This window comes from Protopterus annectens, chromosome 16.part0, assembly GCF_019279795.1.
Source record: "Protopterus annectens isolate FY-2018-M chromosome 16.part0, PAN1.0, whole genome shotgun sequence".
Taxonomy (NCBI): Eukaryota; Metazoa; Chordata; order Ceratodontiformes; family Protopteridae; genus Protopterus; species Protopterus annectens.
In genome coordinates, this window is record NC_056750.1 from 58,831,855 (window position 1) to 58,851,235 (window position 19,381).

The following is a 19,381-nucleotide window of genomic DNA, read 5'->3' on the forward strand; positions in this document are numbered from 1 at the left end:
GGCAGTAGAACAAAAGGGCAATAAAAGAAACTCATAGGGAACAAAGGATAATTTCTTGTTAAAGTTATAACGGAAAACTGCAAAAAGGGGGAAGAATCCAAGTATGGCATAGACTGACTACAAAAAAGAATTTGATAGTATCCCACATTCATGAATAAAAGAGTGCTTAAAAATGTATAGAATACACGCTAAGCTGATTGACTACATTAGAGTAACCATGAAACAATGGCAGACCGCTTTGTAATTAAGCTATGATAAAGAACAGATTATCATCACAGGGATAAAAATTTAAAGGGGGATATTCCAGGGTGGCTCTCTGTCACCGTTGCTATTCTCCCTTGCCATTAATCCATTAAGCTGTTTACTTAGCTTAGGCCATGGCTATAATCTGACTCCTAGAAAACAACAAAGTCTAATGGCTTCTCATCTTCTCTTTGTTGATGATTTAAAACTGTATAGCTCCTCAGATGAGGAACTGAAAGCACAGCTGCAGGCTGTCAAAACCTTTTCAGATTATATTAGAATGTCATTTGGTCATGATGAATGTGCAAAAAGCAACCTTTAAAGCAGGAAAACTGCAGCACCAGGAAAACATCAGTTTGGGACAAGAATGTGATATAAAAGAACTTGAGCAAGAGGGAGTGTATAAATACTTGGGAATTGATGAAGGATTAGCAATAAAATATGAACAAATGTGAGTAAAACTCCATAAGGAATACTTTAGAGGACTTAAATCCTGAGAACAGCACTGACATCTAGGAACAATATCCAAGTTATAAATCAGTTTGCCCCTTCCTGTCCTAACAGTTTTGGAGTGACTGACTGGCCCCCAAAGTGTTGGATGTATTAGATATTAAAACAAGAAGGATGCTTCATGCTCACCAAATGATTTAGAAAAATCAATGTATACTAAGATTGGATTCACTTCATAATCTTGAAACATTGAAACATTGAATTTCAGTATTTCGAGACCATGAAACTGAATCCACAAAACACCGAAACATCAAAACCCGGAGCCCAAAACTGCGAAGTTCAAAAACACAAACAAACCACACACACCACACCACACATACACCAAAACACCCACATCACAATTTAAAACACAAAACTACACACATGCACAACTCCTGCACATATAAGCAGGGGGGCAAACACCCCTGCACCCCCCACACCCCCCTACTTACATATACTAATGCTGAGATCGCACATACAAGAAACAAAAGCAAATTCACACACGCACATGCTCCAGTCCCTCACACACACACACATCAAACATATCAGCATACTCACATGCACTCTACCTCCCACTCAAAACCCTTATAAAACACTCACTTACCTAACATAACACCTAGATCCACACACGGCATTGTGCACCATCAACACACAAACCCAGAAACAGTATAGTGTAAATCCATAACCACGAATTTGAGATATTCGAATTCACGATCTCGAATTTGCGATTATGGACTTTCACTATTTTCAACATTCAGCTTTAGTCTCAAGATACTGAAATTCGACATTTCAGTATTTTGAGATTATAAAGTATTCCCCTAAGATTATATATTCCCCATTCCAAAGGAGGGATGGGCCTCTTTGAAATTGATTACATGTATAGATCTGCAATCGTGGGACTCCACACATATCTACTGACCTCACAAGATCCAAATGAAGTTTTGAAACATGAGGAGAATAAATCTAAGATGACTTCTCTGCTTAATTTAGCAGAAGCATTAGATGTCAATCAGGAATGGAAATCAAACAAGAAGTAGATAAAAATCAGGCAGCAACTGAATGCACCAAAAAACGAAAGAATATAAAGTGAAGGACCAGATGAGAAATCAAGAAATGTGGAAAAAACAAATATAGTTACAAGTACAGAAAACTTCTGGAAGAACCACATGTTGATCAGGAACAAATGCAGGAATGGTTAAGGAGAGGCGAATTCAAACCAAGAAATGAAAGGTTAATATTGACAGCCCAAGATAGTGGGCTACGTATATGCTGGTTTACAAAGTCCTTTGAAAATGCAGGAAAAACAGACAAATGTAGGTTTTGTAAAACCAAACTGGAAACAGTCACTCACCTTGTTGCTGGCTGCGACACACTAATGGCAGAAGGACTATACACTGAAAGGCATAATAATGTGGTGAGACTGTTGCACCGTGGATTGCACAAACATGGTATTGAAGTGGATGAAAATTACTGGAAATTTGAGCCACAAAGCATCATAGAAAACGATGAAGTTGATATCACATGGGATCACCCATTATCAACAGTCCAAAAAATAGGTGCTAGAAAACCAGATATAGTGGTCCAAGAAAAGACAAAAGTAGCATTGATCATTGAAATTGTCACACCCAGTTTCTACAGTGTCTTGTGTACAGAAAGACACAAAGTCATAAAATATCAGGATCTGCAAGCTGAAACGAGAGCAATGTGGAAGAAATATACGCAGACAGTTCCAAAAGTAGTAGGAGCAACGGGTCTTATAAAAAATAATTTACAATCTTATTTAGATATGTTACCAATACATGTAACTCCATACGAACTGCAGAAGGAGTCATTACTGGGCACATTGTGGGTGCTGCAAAGAGGACTACTGGCTGACAAAGATTGAAACAATATTAATTTCATGAACTTTAATCATACGTTGACTTAGGAATGGAGTCCATTCCTGTCATGAAAAGTGACTCCACTTTGAGACACACCGATGCAACACTCACCAGGCTGTGCAAGTACACATACTATACAGTTATAGTATGTTCTAGTTATAGGTGACTCCATTATGAGTCACACTGATTGCACCACTCACCAGATGTGCAAGTATACATATGACATAGTCATACTAAGTGTTACTCATTGATGACTCCATAGTGAGACACACTGGTGCACCACTCACCAAGCTGTGCAAATGGACATGTGACACAGTCACACTACATTACTTATAGGCAACTCCATAGTGAGACACACTAATGCACCACCTACTAGGCATGCAAGTACAATCATACTCCATGTTACTCACAGGTGACTCCATAGTGAGACACACTGATGCACCACTCTCCAGGGTGTGCAGGTGCACATTTGACACAGCAATACTACGTGCTGGTCATAGGCGACTCCATTGTGAGAGACACTGATTGCACCACTCACCACACTAGGCAAGTACACATATGACACAGTCATAGTACGTGCTAATTATAGGTGACTTAATATTGAGACATACTGATGCTCCACTCATCAAACTGTGCAAGTGCATATGACACAGTCATAGCACATTCCAGTCATAGGTCACTCCAGTGTCAGACACACTGATGCACCTCTCATTAGGCTGTGCATGTACGGATATAACACACTCATACTACTTGTTACTCATAGGTGACTCCTTAGTGAGGTACATGATGCACCACTCACCATGCTGTGTAAGTACATACATGATATACTCAAACTTGCTAGGCATAGTTGACTCCATTGAGAGACATGTTATTTGCACAACTCACCAGGCTGTGTAAGTGCATATATGACAATGTCACAGTATGTGCTAGTCATAGGTGACTCTATTCTGAGACACATTGATGCACCATTCCCCAGGCTGTGCAAGTACACATGACACAGTCATACTATGTGCTAGTGATATGTGATTCCATAGTGAGACACACTGATGCACCACTCATCAACCTGTCCAAGTACATATGACGCAGTCATAGTATCTGCCAGTCATAGGTAACTACATTGTCAGGCACAATGATCCACCATTTAACAGGCTGTCCAAGTACACATATGACACATAGTACGTGTTAGTCATTGGTGACTTCATTTTGAGACAAACTGATGCACCAATCATCATTCTGTGCAAGTACACATATGACACATTCAGAGCATGTGCTATTGATAGGTGACTCCATAGTGAGACACACTAACTGCACCACCCACCAGACTGTGCAAGTACACATATGAAACAGTCAAAGTACATGCTAATCACAGGTGACTGTATTGTGAGGTACAGTGATTGTACCACTCACCGAATCTGCAAGTACACATATGACATAGTCATACTATGTGTTACTCACAGGTGAATCTATAGTGAGGCACACTGATGTACCACTCACCAGGCTGTGCAAGGACACGTGACACAGTAATACTGTGGGTTAGCTGTAGGTGACTCCATTGTAGGACACACTCTTGGACCACTCACCAGGCTGGGCAAGAACACATACAACAGTCATAGAATGTGCTAGTCATAGGTGACTTCATTGTGAGACACACCAATGCACCACTCATCAGGCTGCACATGTATTCATATGACACATTTATAGCATGTGCTAGTCATAGGTGACTCCATTGTGAGATACACTGATGTACCACTCATCAGGCTGTGCAATTACACATATGACACAGTCATACTACATGCTAGTTATAGCAGACTCCATATTAGGACACACTGAAGCTGTACTCATCAGGCTGTGCAAGTACATATGACAGTCATAGCACATGCCAGTCATGGGAAAGTCCAGTGTCATAGGTTCATAGGTTCATAGGTAGATACTAGGCTATCTGCCCTAGGGCATTTACAAGCCTAGCCAGAGTGTATTTGGCTTCCACCTCCCTATTAGATTAGCCTACTGTGCCTCTGTAAAGTAGGTCACAGAAGGTACCCTTTAAGATTAGTTTACTGCGCCTCTGTCTAGCAGGGACACAGAAGATATCCCAGGGGTGAATTTGCGATTTCCCATCCACGCATCCAGATTTCGCTTGAAGAGGGTCAGTGAGGAGCTATGTCTAACATGAATTGGGATTTTATTCCAGAGTGAGGGGAGCCTCTGGGAAATGAATCTGTCCCTCCAGCATGTCCTATTTATTTTTGTGCTGAGGTTTAAGTCCCTGGAGCATGTAGTTCTAAGGGACTTGGATTTTTTGAGGTGGAGCATGTCCATTAATTCTGGGTTTGACATGGCTTTGTACGTCAGGCATAGATCACCTCTGAGCAGGTGATAAGCAACTGAGTAGAGCTGGAGTTTCTTTAGTCGAGCTGCATAGGACATCTGTTTGTAGCCCATGATCCTCTTGGTGAGGTACTTTTGGGGTCTCTCCAGTTGCTGCAGGTGTCGGGTAAGGTACATCCCAAAAGGGGCATTGTATTCAACTATGGGCCTGATGAGTGATGAGTAGAGGGGCACAATGACCTCTCTTGATCTAGATGCAAACCCTTTTGTGATAAGGTAAGCTATATAGAAGATCTTTCTAACTACTTTGGCAACGTGATTATCAAATGAGAGATTACTATCTACGTTGGTCCCCAAATCTCTAATTACTTCTTCCGTACTTAATGGATTACTTCCTATGTGATAATTTGTGGGCACCTTGTTTTTCCCAAAGGGGATGACTATGCACTTTTTAGCATTTACCTTGAGGCTGTGGCTCTGGCACCAAGCATCCGTCTCTGTGAGACCCTTTTGGAGGATGCTTGTGTCAGCTGGAGAGTCGATTATGGCCCCCAGTTTGCAGTCATCTGCAAACATTGTCAGCAATAATCCTCCCATGTTAGCCTGAACCTCAGAGAAGTATATACCGAACAAGAGATGTCCCAGAACTGAGCCCTGTGGGACGCCACTTGTAACTGGATTGGATTCAGACATGGCACCTGCGATTCTGACCATGTGGGTTCTATCCCTGAGCCAGTTTGCAACCCATCTTGTGATATAGGGGTTGATATTTAAGCTGGTAAGCTTATTTATGATGCCCGAGTGGGGTATTGTGCTGAAGGCTTTTGCGAGGTCCAGGTAGGCTGTGTTGACTACCTTGCCCTCATCTATGGCTTTGGAAACTGTTTCAAAGAAATCAACTAGGTTTAAGAGGCAAGATCTGCCCTTAAAGCAAAATTGGGTAGGGTCCAGTGTTTGGAGGCTCCCAATGTCTTTGTTTATGAGTTCCATGATAATACGCTCCATAGCTTTACAGACCAGACTAGTCAGGCTTATGGGGCGATAGTTCCCGGGGTCCATTGTGGCACCACCTTTGTGGAGTGGGACCACTGTAGCTGTACTCCATTCTTTGGGTACATATCCTGTAGTAAGGTTAAGTTTGAACAGTGACTTAATGTTAGGATTCAGTTCTTCTTGTAGCTCGTGTAAGACACAGCCTGGGACACCGTCTGGTCCCATAGATGCTGTGTTTTTTGCTTTGGAGAGGGCAGCTTTCACCTGTGCATCTGTGATGTCAGGGAGGTTACATTCAGTTGAGATAGGCATTTGCTCCTTTGGGGGGGAAGGGGGGAGAAGTTTGTGCTAAATCTGTCTGCCAGGATGTTGGCTATGTCTGTAGGTTCGGTATATTTTGTACCGTTATGCAACAATTCAGAACATATCTGGGAGTTTCCACCCATATTCCTGACATAACTAAAGAAGGCCTTGTGATTATCTTTAGTGTCTAGGGCAATTTTTCTTTCGAAACTGGCCTTTGATGATTTTATGAGGGATTGAAGTTTCCTGCTAATACTGATCAGAGATGCCTTCCCTTTTTGGGATTTTGCTCAGTCATGTAGTAGCTTCCTCCTTCTTTTGTATAGCTTATTTATGGCCGGGGTCCACCAGACAGGTCTCCTGTTTTTGGAGGAGTGAGTCTTGGTTTTATTTAGGATAGCACAATCTATGCATTCATGCAGGTGCTCATAGGATGGGTTTGTAAAGGATTCTGCGGATTGGGCTGTGTTATCCTCTGGCCCGGGGGCTTTGAAGGATTCCACCTCAGTCTTGAGAAGTGCAAAGTTGGCTTTTGAGAAATTCTTTACAGTGATTTCCTTGGCTGGGGGTGAGGACGGGATATGGATGTCCAGGGAAATTTGTTTATGGTCTGATCTTACCAATGAGGGGTTTACCTCTGGTGTGGAACATAGAGTCCCCATGTTGATGATGACCAGGTCCAATATATTGTTCCCTCTTGTGGGAGTGGTGACCAGCTGTTCCATTGCGTTAGAGTTCATAAATTCAAGGAATCATTGGGTGAGGGTGTTTGGGCTTGAGTAGTTTTCCCAGTCAATGTTTGGGTAGTTGAAGTCACCCAATAACATAGTGTTTGGAGAGACCTTCATATTCTCCAGTGTTCTCAGGAATGCCAAGTGGGATTCCTGTAATAGGGAGGGTGTTCTGTAGTAGGCTACAAACTGAAAGGCAGTTTTGCCTGCTATTCATTGCACATGGATGGTTTCCGATGCTTCGTGCAGTGCCACTTACCTGGAGGTGTAGGTATCTTTGATGAATATAGGTACTTCCCCTCTTTTTGTGCTTCGGTCCGAATTTTGGGTACGAAACACATGGTATGAGTTATAACCTGGTAGTGCTGGGGTGCTCTCAAGAGCCTTGAACCAAGTTTCTGTTACTGCACAGACATCGATTTTCTCCATACTGAGGAGAGCCTCGAGTGCGTGCATCTTGAGGTTTAGACTTCTGGTATTGAGTAGCATTACCTTTAGTTTTTTTATCCTTGGGTTGTCTATGGAGGTGGGTTTGTCCTTTGAGCCTTGCCTAAAAAAGGCACTATGGGGGTGGCAAGAGCCTTGGCCAGTATACGAAAGCCTAAGGGTGACAGATGCAAGCCATCCCTAACGAAGCAACGTGGCTTGTCGAGCATGTCATCCCAGGCTGACAGACACTGGATCCCCTTTGAATGACACCAATACTTTAGCCAATTGTTGAAACTGATCATTTTGTCTTTATACTGTGGCATCATTCTTGGTGAGGGCAAGATGCTACTCAAGGCCAGGGTCATACCAGCCTGGGCTACATGATCAGAGAGCTCCTCTATGTCTCTTTTCATGTAGTCCAGGGAGGTACGTCTCAGGTCATTCACACCAGCATGGACAATGATGGAGTCATACTTGTACTTGCTTTGGAGTGACCTGAGTGCTTGCATTATGTGTCGGATCCTGGCAACCGACAGGCAGCTTACAGTGACCTTCTCCTTGTTCAGTCTGGTGAGCAGGACGTCAGTGTGCCGGACAATAGAGTCCCCTATAACAAGTGTATTTGGTGTGTTGTTTGGCCTTAAGGGCTGTGACTGTGAGGCACACTGATTTTGTGAGATATGTGATTCATGGTTATTGTTGAGGGGTGGCTGTTGCTTGGATATCTGCTTAGGAGTTTTTGCTGTTTAGGCAGATTTTTATTTAGAGCCTCTGAGTATGTTTTTGTGTGTTTATGTGTTGGGTATGCAGATGCAATAGGTCTGTGTGAGACTGGATTTGTGGTGTGGGTGGTTACCTTTTCCTCCTGACTGACTGTGCCAGTCTTGGGTTGAGAGAGCTCTGCCTCCAGTTTGGCTGTGTAACTGCTTCTCTTAAATGTATTAGAGTTTGTTGGAAGGAGGAGAGGGTTGTCTGTGTACATAAGGCAATTGTAACATTGCCTCAAAATTCCCAGATTCACCAGCTGGACTGGAGAGTAACCCTGAAACTGACCCTTGGACATACCAGATTAGTATAGGGAACTGTTTTTTTACTGATCAGATTAGGGAAGGGAACTGATTTTTCACTTGATCAGGAAGGACCAATCGGGAGCCTAATACTTATGAGAAGTCAAGGAGGGTGTAGTGCTTTAGTTAGTTAGCGTTTCCTTATAAGAGCTGAGCAAGTGCAGGGCTTTAGAAGGAAAATAGAGTGATTTTTGAACAGTTCTAAGGGAAAAAGTGAAGAGCAGACTTTGTGGAGCCTGGAATAGTTTAAACCTATTTAGGTGGCGCTGCCCGACGCTGCTCAGTGCGCAAAACTGCGCAAAAAGAGAGAGTTGTAAGGTTTTAAGAGAGAGAGAGAGATCAATGAGTTTAGAATTGACCCAAAATGGCCAATAAAACTATAGCTTCTAGGCAGTAACCACTCCTACAGGGACAGGCAGGCTGTTCAGTGTTAACCACTACCACTGGTGAACACAGAGACTTCCCTTTAGCCCAAGCAAGCACTGGCCTTCTAGAAACTTCCAAACAGTTCAGAACAGCAACTCTGTAACTGAACTTTCTTAACTTTCAGAAAGTGGACAAAAAGCAAGATTTTTTTTCTTTTTTGTTGTAGTTTAAAGGTAGCAGAGATACACAAGCAGCAAAATATTCACAACAGTGCAATAAATGACCCCACACTTGAGTGCTAGGCCAAAATCAGGTAAAATGCAGTTTTTAGAGAAAAAAAGTATTTTAAATTAAGTGCAACACAGGAAATGCAGTAAACAGGCTCTAGATGTGCTCCAAGTACTGTTATGGTTACAGATATAAACTTTAGCAAGCCAGAAAATGCCAAAAAGTAGGCAGCAAAGCAGTAAAACTTAACAAAAAAATCAGAAGAAAATACTTAAAATCACAAAAGTGGCTCCTTTTCTTCTCTCGTTTTCTCCCCTTGGTAGGTGCTTCAGCAACAACTAGCAAGCCTGAAAAGATGCCAAAACCATGAGGCAGCCGGGTTTTAAGAGAGAGAGATCAAGGAGTTTAGAATTGACCCAAAATGGCCAATAAAACTACAGCTTCTAGGCAGTAATCACTCCTACAGGGACAGGCAGGCTGTTCAGTGTTAACCACTGCCACTGGTGAACACAGAGACTTCCCTTTAGCCCAAGCAAGCACTGGCCTTCTAGAAACTTCCAAACAGTTTAGAACAGCAAATCTGTAACTGAACTTTCTTAACTTTCAGAAAGTGGGAAAAAGCAATATTTTTTTTTTGTTTTGTTTTTTGTTGTAGTTTAAAGGTAGCAGAGATAGACACACTGATGCACCACTCAGGCATGCAGTATGCATATGACACATTCTTACTATGTTTACTCATAGGTGACTCCATAGGGAGGCACCCTGATGAATCACTCACTAGGCTGCGCAAGTACACATATGATGTACTCAAAATACATGCTAGTTGTAGTTGACTCTGTTAAGAGACACACTAATTGCAGCACTCAGAAGACTGTGCAAGTACACATATGACATAGTCGCAGTACATGCTAGTCATAGATGACTCCATTCTCAGACACAGGGATGTACCATTCACCAGGCTGTGTAAGTGCACATATAACACAGTTATAGTACATGCTAGTCATACTTAACTCCATTGTGAGACAAACTGATTGCACCACTCAACAGGCTGAGCAAGTACACGTATGACACTATCATAGTACAGTTAGTCGCTGATGACTTTAATTTGAGACAAACTGATCCACCACTCATCAGGCTGTGCAAGTACATGTGACACAGTATTATTTCATGCTAGTGAGATGTAATTCCATTGCAAGAAACACTGATGCACCAATTCCGACTGTTGAAGTACATATGGCAAAGTCATAGTATGTGCTACTCATAGGTATCTCTATTCTTGGAAACACTGACACAACCCCTCTTCAGGCTGTGCAAGTAAACATGTGAAAGTCATAGTACGCTAGACAACAGTGACTCCATTGTGAGACACACTGATCCACCATTCATCAATCTGTGCAAGTACACATGACACAGTCATAGTATTTGCTAATGATAGGTGATCCTTACCAAGACACACTGATTGCAGCATCCTCCAGGCTGTGGAAATAGACAAATGACAGACTTTGTATGTGGTAGTCATAGGTGACTACATATTGAGACACACTGATGCACCACTCATCCGTCTGTGCAAGTAAGTATGACACATTTGTAGTACACGCTAGTCATAGGTGACTCAGCTGTGATCCACATATGACACAGTCATAGAAAGTGCTACTCATATGTGACTCCATTGGGAGACACACTGATTACACCAATCACCAGGCTGTGCAAGCAGAAATATGACACAGTCATAGTACATGCTAATCATAGGTGACTCTAAAGTGAGAAACACTTATTGCACCACTCAATGGCACTGTAAGTACACATATGACACAGTCACACTATGTGTTACTCATAGGTGACTCCATAGTGAGACACTGATTGCACCATCCACCAGGCTGTGGAAGTATACATATGACACAGTTGTTGTACATGCTAGTCACAATTATCTCCATTGTGAGAAACTGATTGCATCACTCACCAGACTGTGCAAGATCACATGTGATACAGTTATACTACATAATCATAGGTGACGCCACTGTGAGACACACTGATACACCACTGATCAGGCTGTGAAAGAAGACATATAACACAGTCATAGAAAGTACTAGTCACACGTGACTCCATTGGGAGACACTGATTATGCCATTCAACAGGCTGTGCAAGCAGAAATATGACAGTCATAGTATATGCTAATCATAGGTGACTCTGAAGTGAGACACACACACATTGCACCATTCAACGCAGCTGCAAGTACATTACACAGTTATACTACATGTTACTCATAGGTGACTCCATAGTGAGACAAACTGATTGCACCATCCACCAGGCTATGCAAGTATACATATGACACACTCATTGTACATGCTAGTCACATATATCTCTATTGTGAGGCAAACTGATTGCATCACTCACCAGACTGTGCAAGTTCACATGTGACACAGCTATACTATGTGATAAACATATGTGATTCCACTGTGAGACACACTGGTACACCACTCATCAGGCTGTGCAAGTACACATATGACAATCATAGTATGTGCCAGTCATTGTTGACTCCATTGTGAGACACACTGATGCACCTCTCATCAGCTTGTAAAAATACACATGACACAGTCGTAGTATATGCTAGTGATGTAGACTAAATAGTGAGACACACTGCTTGCACCATCCACCAGACTCTGGAAGTATACATATGACACAGTCTGAGTACATGCTAGTCATAGCTGACTCCGTAATGACACACTGATTGCACTACTCACCAAGCTGTGCAAGTAAACAGGACTTATTCATAGTATGTGCTATTCATAGGTGACACCATTGGGAGAGAAACAGATTACACCACTCACCAGGCTGTGCAAGTATACATATAACGCAGTCATAATAAGTGCTAATAATAGGTGATGCCATAGTGAGACACTCTGAAAGCATCATTCACCGGATGTGCAAGTACACATATGACTCAGTCATACTATGTGTTAGTAGGGGACTTCATTGTGGGACACACTGATGCACCAGTCACCAGGCTGTGCAAGCAGAAATATGACATAGTCAGAGTACGTTCTAGTCATAGATGACTGTGCCGTGAGACACACTGATTGCACCAGTCACCACTAATGCACCACTCACCAGGTTGTGCAAGTGCACATATGACACAGTCATACTACATGTTACTCACAGGTGACTCCATAGTGAGACACACTGATGGACCACTCACCAGGCTGTGCAGGTACACATTTGACACAGTCATACTATGTGTTAGTCATAGGTAACTCCATTGTGAGACACTCAATGCACCACTCACTGGATATGCAAGTACACAAATGGAATACTATGGGTTAACCATAGGGGACTCCACTGTGGGACACACTGATGCACAACTCATCAGGCTATGCAAGTACACATATGACACAGTCTTAACACATACTAGTCATAGTTGACTCCATTGTGAAACACACCGATAAACCACTCATCAGGCAGTGCAAGTACACATATGACACACACATATCATACGTGCTTAGTCATAAGTGACTCCATTGTCAGACACATTGATTGCACCAGTCACCAGGCTGTGCAAGTACACAGATGACACAGCCATAGTACAAGCCAGCCATAGGTGACTGCATTGTCAGACACACTCATGCATCACTCATCAGGCTATGCAAGTGTGCATATGAGACAGTCAGAGTATGTGCGAGTCAGAAGTGACTCCATTGTGAGACACACTGATGCCTCACTCACCAGACTGAGGTACACATTTGAAGCAGTCATCATACGTGCTGCTCATAACTGACTCTATATTGAGACACTGATGTTCCACTCACTGGGATACACAAATACAGATATAACACAGTCATAGTACATGCTATTCATATGTGACTCCTTTGTGAGACACAGTAATGTACCATTCATCAAGCTTTGTAAGTATAAATGACACAGTTATAGTACATGCCAGTCATAGGTAACTGCACTGTGAGCAACACTGATACACCACCCACCAAGCTGTGCAAGCACACATATGATATTGTCATAGCAAGTGTTAGTTAAAGGTGATTCCATTGTGAGACCCACAAATGCACCACTCATCAGGATGTGCAAATACATATGACACAGTCATATTACATGCCAATCATAGGGGATTCCACTGTGAGATGCCTGATGCACGCCTCACCAGGCTGTGCTAGTATACATATTACACAGTCATAGTAAGTGCTAGTGATATGTGACTCTACAGTGGTACAGACTGATTGCACCATTCACCAGGCTGTGCAAGTATACATATGACACTTTCACAGTACTTACTAGTCATAGGTGACTCCATTGTGAGATACACTGATTTCACCACACACCAGGCTGTGCAGGTGCACATATGAGACAGTCATAGTATTTGCTACTCATAAGTGACTTCATTGTGAGAAACACCGATGAACACTCATCAGGCTATGCAAGTACACATATGACAGTCATTTTATGTGCTAATCATAGGTGACTCCATTATGAGTCACACTAATTGCACCACTCACCAGATGTCTTAGTACCCATAAGTGCTAATCATAGGTGACTCCATAGTGAAACACACTAATGCAGCACTCAACAGGCTGTGCAAGTGCATATATGGCAGTTATATTACGCATTAGTCAAAAGTGTCTCCATTGTGACACACACTGATTGCACCACTCACCAGGCTGGGTAAGTACACTTATGACAAAGTGATACTACAGGCTAGTCACTGGTGACTCTATTGTGAGGCACACTGAAGCACCACTCATCAGGCTGTGCAAGTACACATACTACAAAGTCATAGTACGGGCTAGTCATTGTTGACTCTGTTGTGAGAGACACTGAAGTACCACTCAGCAGGCTGTGCAAGTACACATGTGACACAGTCATAGTATGTGCTAGTCATCAGTGACTCAATATTGAGACATACTGATGCTCAACTCATCAGGCTGTGCAAGTGCATATGACACAGTCACAGTACATTCCAGTCATAGGTAACTCCAGTGTCAGACACACTGATGCACCACTCATTAGGCTGTGCAACTACATATATAACATACTCATACTACATGTTACTCATAGGTGACTCCATAGTGAGACACACTGATGCAACACTCACCACACTGCTCGAGTACACATATGATGCACTCATCATATGTGCTAGTCGCAGTTGACTCTGCTGACAGACACACTAGCTGCACAACTCAGAAGGCAGTGTAATCTCACATATGGCACAGTCACAGCACATGATAGTCATAGGTGACTCCATTCTCAGACATAGGGATGCACCATTCATCAGGCTAAGTACACATGACATAGTCATACTATGTACTAGTCATGTCTGATCTATCGTGAGACACACTGATGCACCACTCAAGAGGCTGTGCAAGTACATATGATACAGTCATAGTATGTACCAGTCATAGATAACTGCTTTGTGAGACACACTTATCCACAACTCAGTCTTTGCAAGTACACATATGACATAGTCATTGTACATGATAGTCACTGGTGACTCCATTGTAAGACACACAGATGCCCCGCTCATCAGTCTGTACAAATACACATATGGCACATTTATAGTATGTACTATTGATAGGTGACTCCATAGTGAGAGACACTGATTGCACCACTCACCTGGCTCTGCAAGTATACATATGAGACAGTCGTAGTATGTGCTAGTCATAGGTGACTCCACTGTGAGACACACTGATTACACAAGCTGTGCAAGTACACATATGACACAGTCATAGTACATACTAATCATAAGTTACTCTATAGTGAGACACACTGACTGCACCACTAACCTGATCCACAAGTACACATATGACACAGTCATACTACATGTTATTAATAGTTGAATCTATAGAGAGACACACTGATGCACCAATCACCAGGCTGTGCAAGTACAAGTGTGACACAGTCATACTACATGTTAGTCGTACTTGACTCCATTGTAGGACACGCTGACACACTACTCACCAGGCTGTGCAAGTACACATATGACACAGTCATAGAACATGCTAGTCACAGGTGACTCCATTGTGTGACACACCAATGAACAATTTACCAGGCTGTGCAAGTACACATCTGATGCACTCATCATACTTGATAGTTATAGGTGACTCCATATTGAGACACAGTGATGCTCCACTCACCAGGATGTGCAGGTACAGATATGGCACATTCATAGTACATGCTATTCATAGGTGATTCCATTGTGATACTCACTGAAACACTAGTCAGGCTGAGCAAGTTCACATATGACACTGTTATAGTACATTGTAGTCACCGATGACTATTGTGAGACAAAATGAAATAAACAGTACACAGTCCTGCCAAAGGTGGCTCACAAACTTGTTCTCTGACTATAAAAGTACATGCTTTGCATTTACCACAAGGCAAAGTTCCTAGTTTTGGCAAAGGATCAGTCACTGCAACCTTAGGGCCATAGCAAAGCATCCTTTTCAAATTCCTGTTATTTCTAAAAATAAAACTCGGATGAGACCCAACCACTTCACTGTTGGCTTCATCCACTAGTAGTATAGGCCAGTTTCTTCTAATGATATCACAAAAGTCAGAAATATTACTAGAATAGGTAAACAGCACTTTAGGATGTCCATGATTCAAGTTACTACCGTGATGCTGCCTGTTATAATTCCTGTACTTATTAGAAAAATAGGAAGCTCCTTTATCATTCCTATGCACTTGTACCTCCCTATGAACATTAGCTTTTAATCTATCAGGGTATCCTCTATCCAAAAGATCATGTAAAAAAATTATCAATAGATTCAGTCATACCTGTATCATCAGTGTTAAGGTATGATAATCTCAAGGATTTCCCTTTCACAATATTTTTAAAAATATATGAGGGGCGCATACTGAATTTATGCAATATACTATTCTTTCAGCATGTCTTCTTAAAGCACTTGGTGTCAAGCCCTCCCAAGCCATTCTTATGGAACGTAATATCCAAAAAATCTATATTGGTTAATGACCAATGCATAAAAAATTTAAGGTGGCTGGTAGTACCTTCAAGATGCATGATGAATTTATTAAATTGTGCTTCACTACCCTTCCACAACAAAATAATATTGTCCACACACCTGCCATAATATATTAAATGTGCATTACTGGCATTACTATTCAGTAAGAGGTAATGTGAATAATTACTTGGAGAATTTGGAAGTGAAATGGATTATAGCCCTGCAAGCACACAAAGTTCTAGGGCTTAATGCTAGTATTCCTTTAAGGCCAGCTTTAAGTAGTAGAAGGTGAACTTGATTTTTTAATTATATGTAATTTTAACTTGTATAAGTGTTTTACTTTGAGTTGCTTTTTATATGGATCTGATAAAGCAGTAACTCCGTGAAAGCGCTCATTCTTTTGTAATAAATAAGTGTTTTAAGATGTTTTTTGTCTTTTTCTCAGCTTTGTTGGTGTGCTCACATGTTGTTTTTAAGCCACTATTGTGAGACAAACTGATGCACCACTCAGGCTGTAAAAGTACATATGACACAGTATTAGAACATGCTAGTCATACAGTGCATGATTCTCTTGCAAGACACACTGATGCACTAATCATCAGGCTGTTGAAGTACATATGACACAGTCATAGTACATGCTGGTCATAGGTAACTCCATTCTTGGACACACTGATGCAACCCCTCTTCAGGCTGTGTAAGAATACATATGACACAGACATGGTACATGATAGTCATAGGTGACTACACTGTGAGTCACACTGATGCACCACTCACCAGGCTGCACAAGGACAGATGACACAGTCATATGTGCCACTCATAGGTAAATCCATTCTGGGACACACTGATGCACCCATCATCACGCTATGCAAGTGCCCATATGACACAGTCATAATTTGTGCTAATGATATGTGACCCATACTGAGACACACTGCAACATCCACCAGGCTTTGCAAGTAACATATGACACACATATTGTACATCTAATTATAGGTAACTCAATATTGAGACACACTAATGCTGCACTCACCAGGATGTGCAAGTACAGATGTGACACAGTCATAGTACATGCTATTCATAGGAGACTCTGTTGTGAGATGCACTGATGCACCAATCAGGCTGTGCAAGTACATATGAGACAGTCATAGTACACGCCAGTCACAGGAGACTTGACCGTGATCCACTTTGATACACCACTCACCAGGCTGTGCAAGTACATATGACACAGTCATAGTACACGCCAGTCATAAGTGACTCGACTCTGATTCACTTTGTTACACCACTCACCAGGCTGTGCAATTACACATATGACACAGTCATAAAAAGTACTAGTCATATGTGACTCCATTGGGAAACACACTGATTACACCACTCACCAGGCTATGCAAACAGAAATATGACACATACTACATGCTAATCATAGGTGACTAAGGTGGGACACACTCATTGCGCCACTCAACGGATCTGTAAGTACACATATGACAGTGATACTACATGTTACTCATAGATGACTCCATAGTGAGACACACTGATTGCACCATGCACCAGGCTGCATAAGTATACATATGACACAGTCATTGTACATGCTAGTCATATGTATCTCCATTGTGAGACAAAGAGATTGCATCACTCACCAGGCTGGGCAAGTTCACATGTGGTAGAGTTATACTATGTGATAAACATAGGTGACTCCACTGTGGGACACACTGATGCACCACTCACTAGGCAGTGCAAATACACATATTACAGTCATAGAACATGCTAGTGATAGGTGGCTCCATTGTGAGACACACCAATGAACCACTCACCAGGCTGTGCAAGTACAAATATGATGCACTCATAGTATGTGCTAGTCATAGGTGATGCCATATTGAGAAACACTGATGTGCCACTCACCAGGATGTGCAGGTGCAGATATAACACAGTCATAGTACATGCCAGTCACAGATGACTCGATTGTAACACACACTGATACACCCCTTAGCAGGCAGTGCAAGTACACACATGACGCTGTCATGGTAGGTTCTACTCCTAGAAGACTCCATTGTGAGACACAGTGATGCAGTATTCATCAGGCTGTGCAAGTACATGTGACACAGTCACACTACATGTTACTCATAGGTGACTCCATAGTGAGACACACTGATGCACCACTCAACAGGCTGTTCAAGTACACATATGAGAAACATTCTACATGTTAGTCATAGCTGACATTGTGAAACATGCAGATTGCACCACTCACCAGGCTGTGTGAGTGCACACATGACACATTCATAGTACATGCTAGTTATTGATGACTCCAACGTGAGACCCACCGATGCACCACTCATCAGGGCTGTGCAAGTATACATATGACACAATTATAGTATGTGCTAGTCAGAAGTGACTCCATTGTGAGACACACTGATGCACTGATGCACCACTCACGAAGCTGTGCAAGTACACATATATCACAGTCATAGTATGTGCTAGTGATAGTTGACTCCATATTAAGGTACACTGATGCTTAACTCATCAGGCTGTGCAAGTCCAAATGATACAGTCATAGTACGTGCCACTTATAGGTAACTATTGTGAGACACACTGATGCACCACTCATTAGGCTGTGTAAGTACACTTATGATGCTCTCAACACACGTGCTAGTCATAGTTGACTCCATTAAGAGGTACACTGATTGCACAACTCACCGGGCTTTGTAAGCACACATATGACACAGTTACAATACGTGCTAGTCATAGGTGAATCCATTGTGAGACACACTAATGCTCCACTCACCCATGTATGGAAGTACACATATGACACAGTCATAGTACGTGCTAGCCACATGTGATTCCCTATTTAGATACACTGATGCACCACTCATCAGGCTGTACATGTATATATGGCAGTCATATAACTTACCAGTCATAGGGGACACCATTGTGAGACACACTGTTGCACCTCTCATCAGGCTGTAAAAATAGACATGACAGGTGACTATATAGTGAGACACACTGCTTGCGCCATTCAGCAGACTCTGCAAGCATACAAATGACACAGTCATAGAACATGCTAGGTGACTCCATTGTGACAGAAACTGACTACACCAATCACCAGGCTGTGCAAATATTCATATGCCACAGTCATAGTATGCATTAATGATAGGTGACTCCATAGTGAGAAACACAAAGCATCACTCAACCAATGTGCAAGTACACATAGTCATGCTATGTGTTAGCTGTAGGGGACTCCATTGTGAGGCACACTGATGTAACACTCACCAGGCTGTGCAAGGAGAAATATGACACAGAGTATGTTCTAGTCATAGGCGACTCCACTGTGAGACACACTGATTGCACCACTCACCAGGCTGTACAAGTAC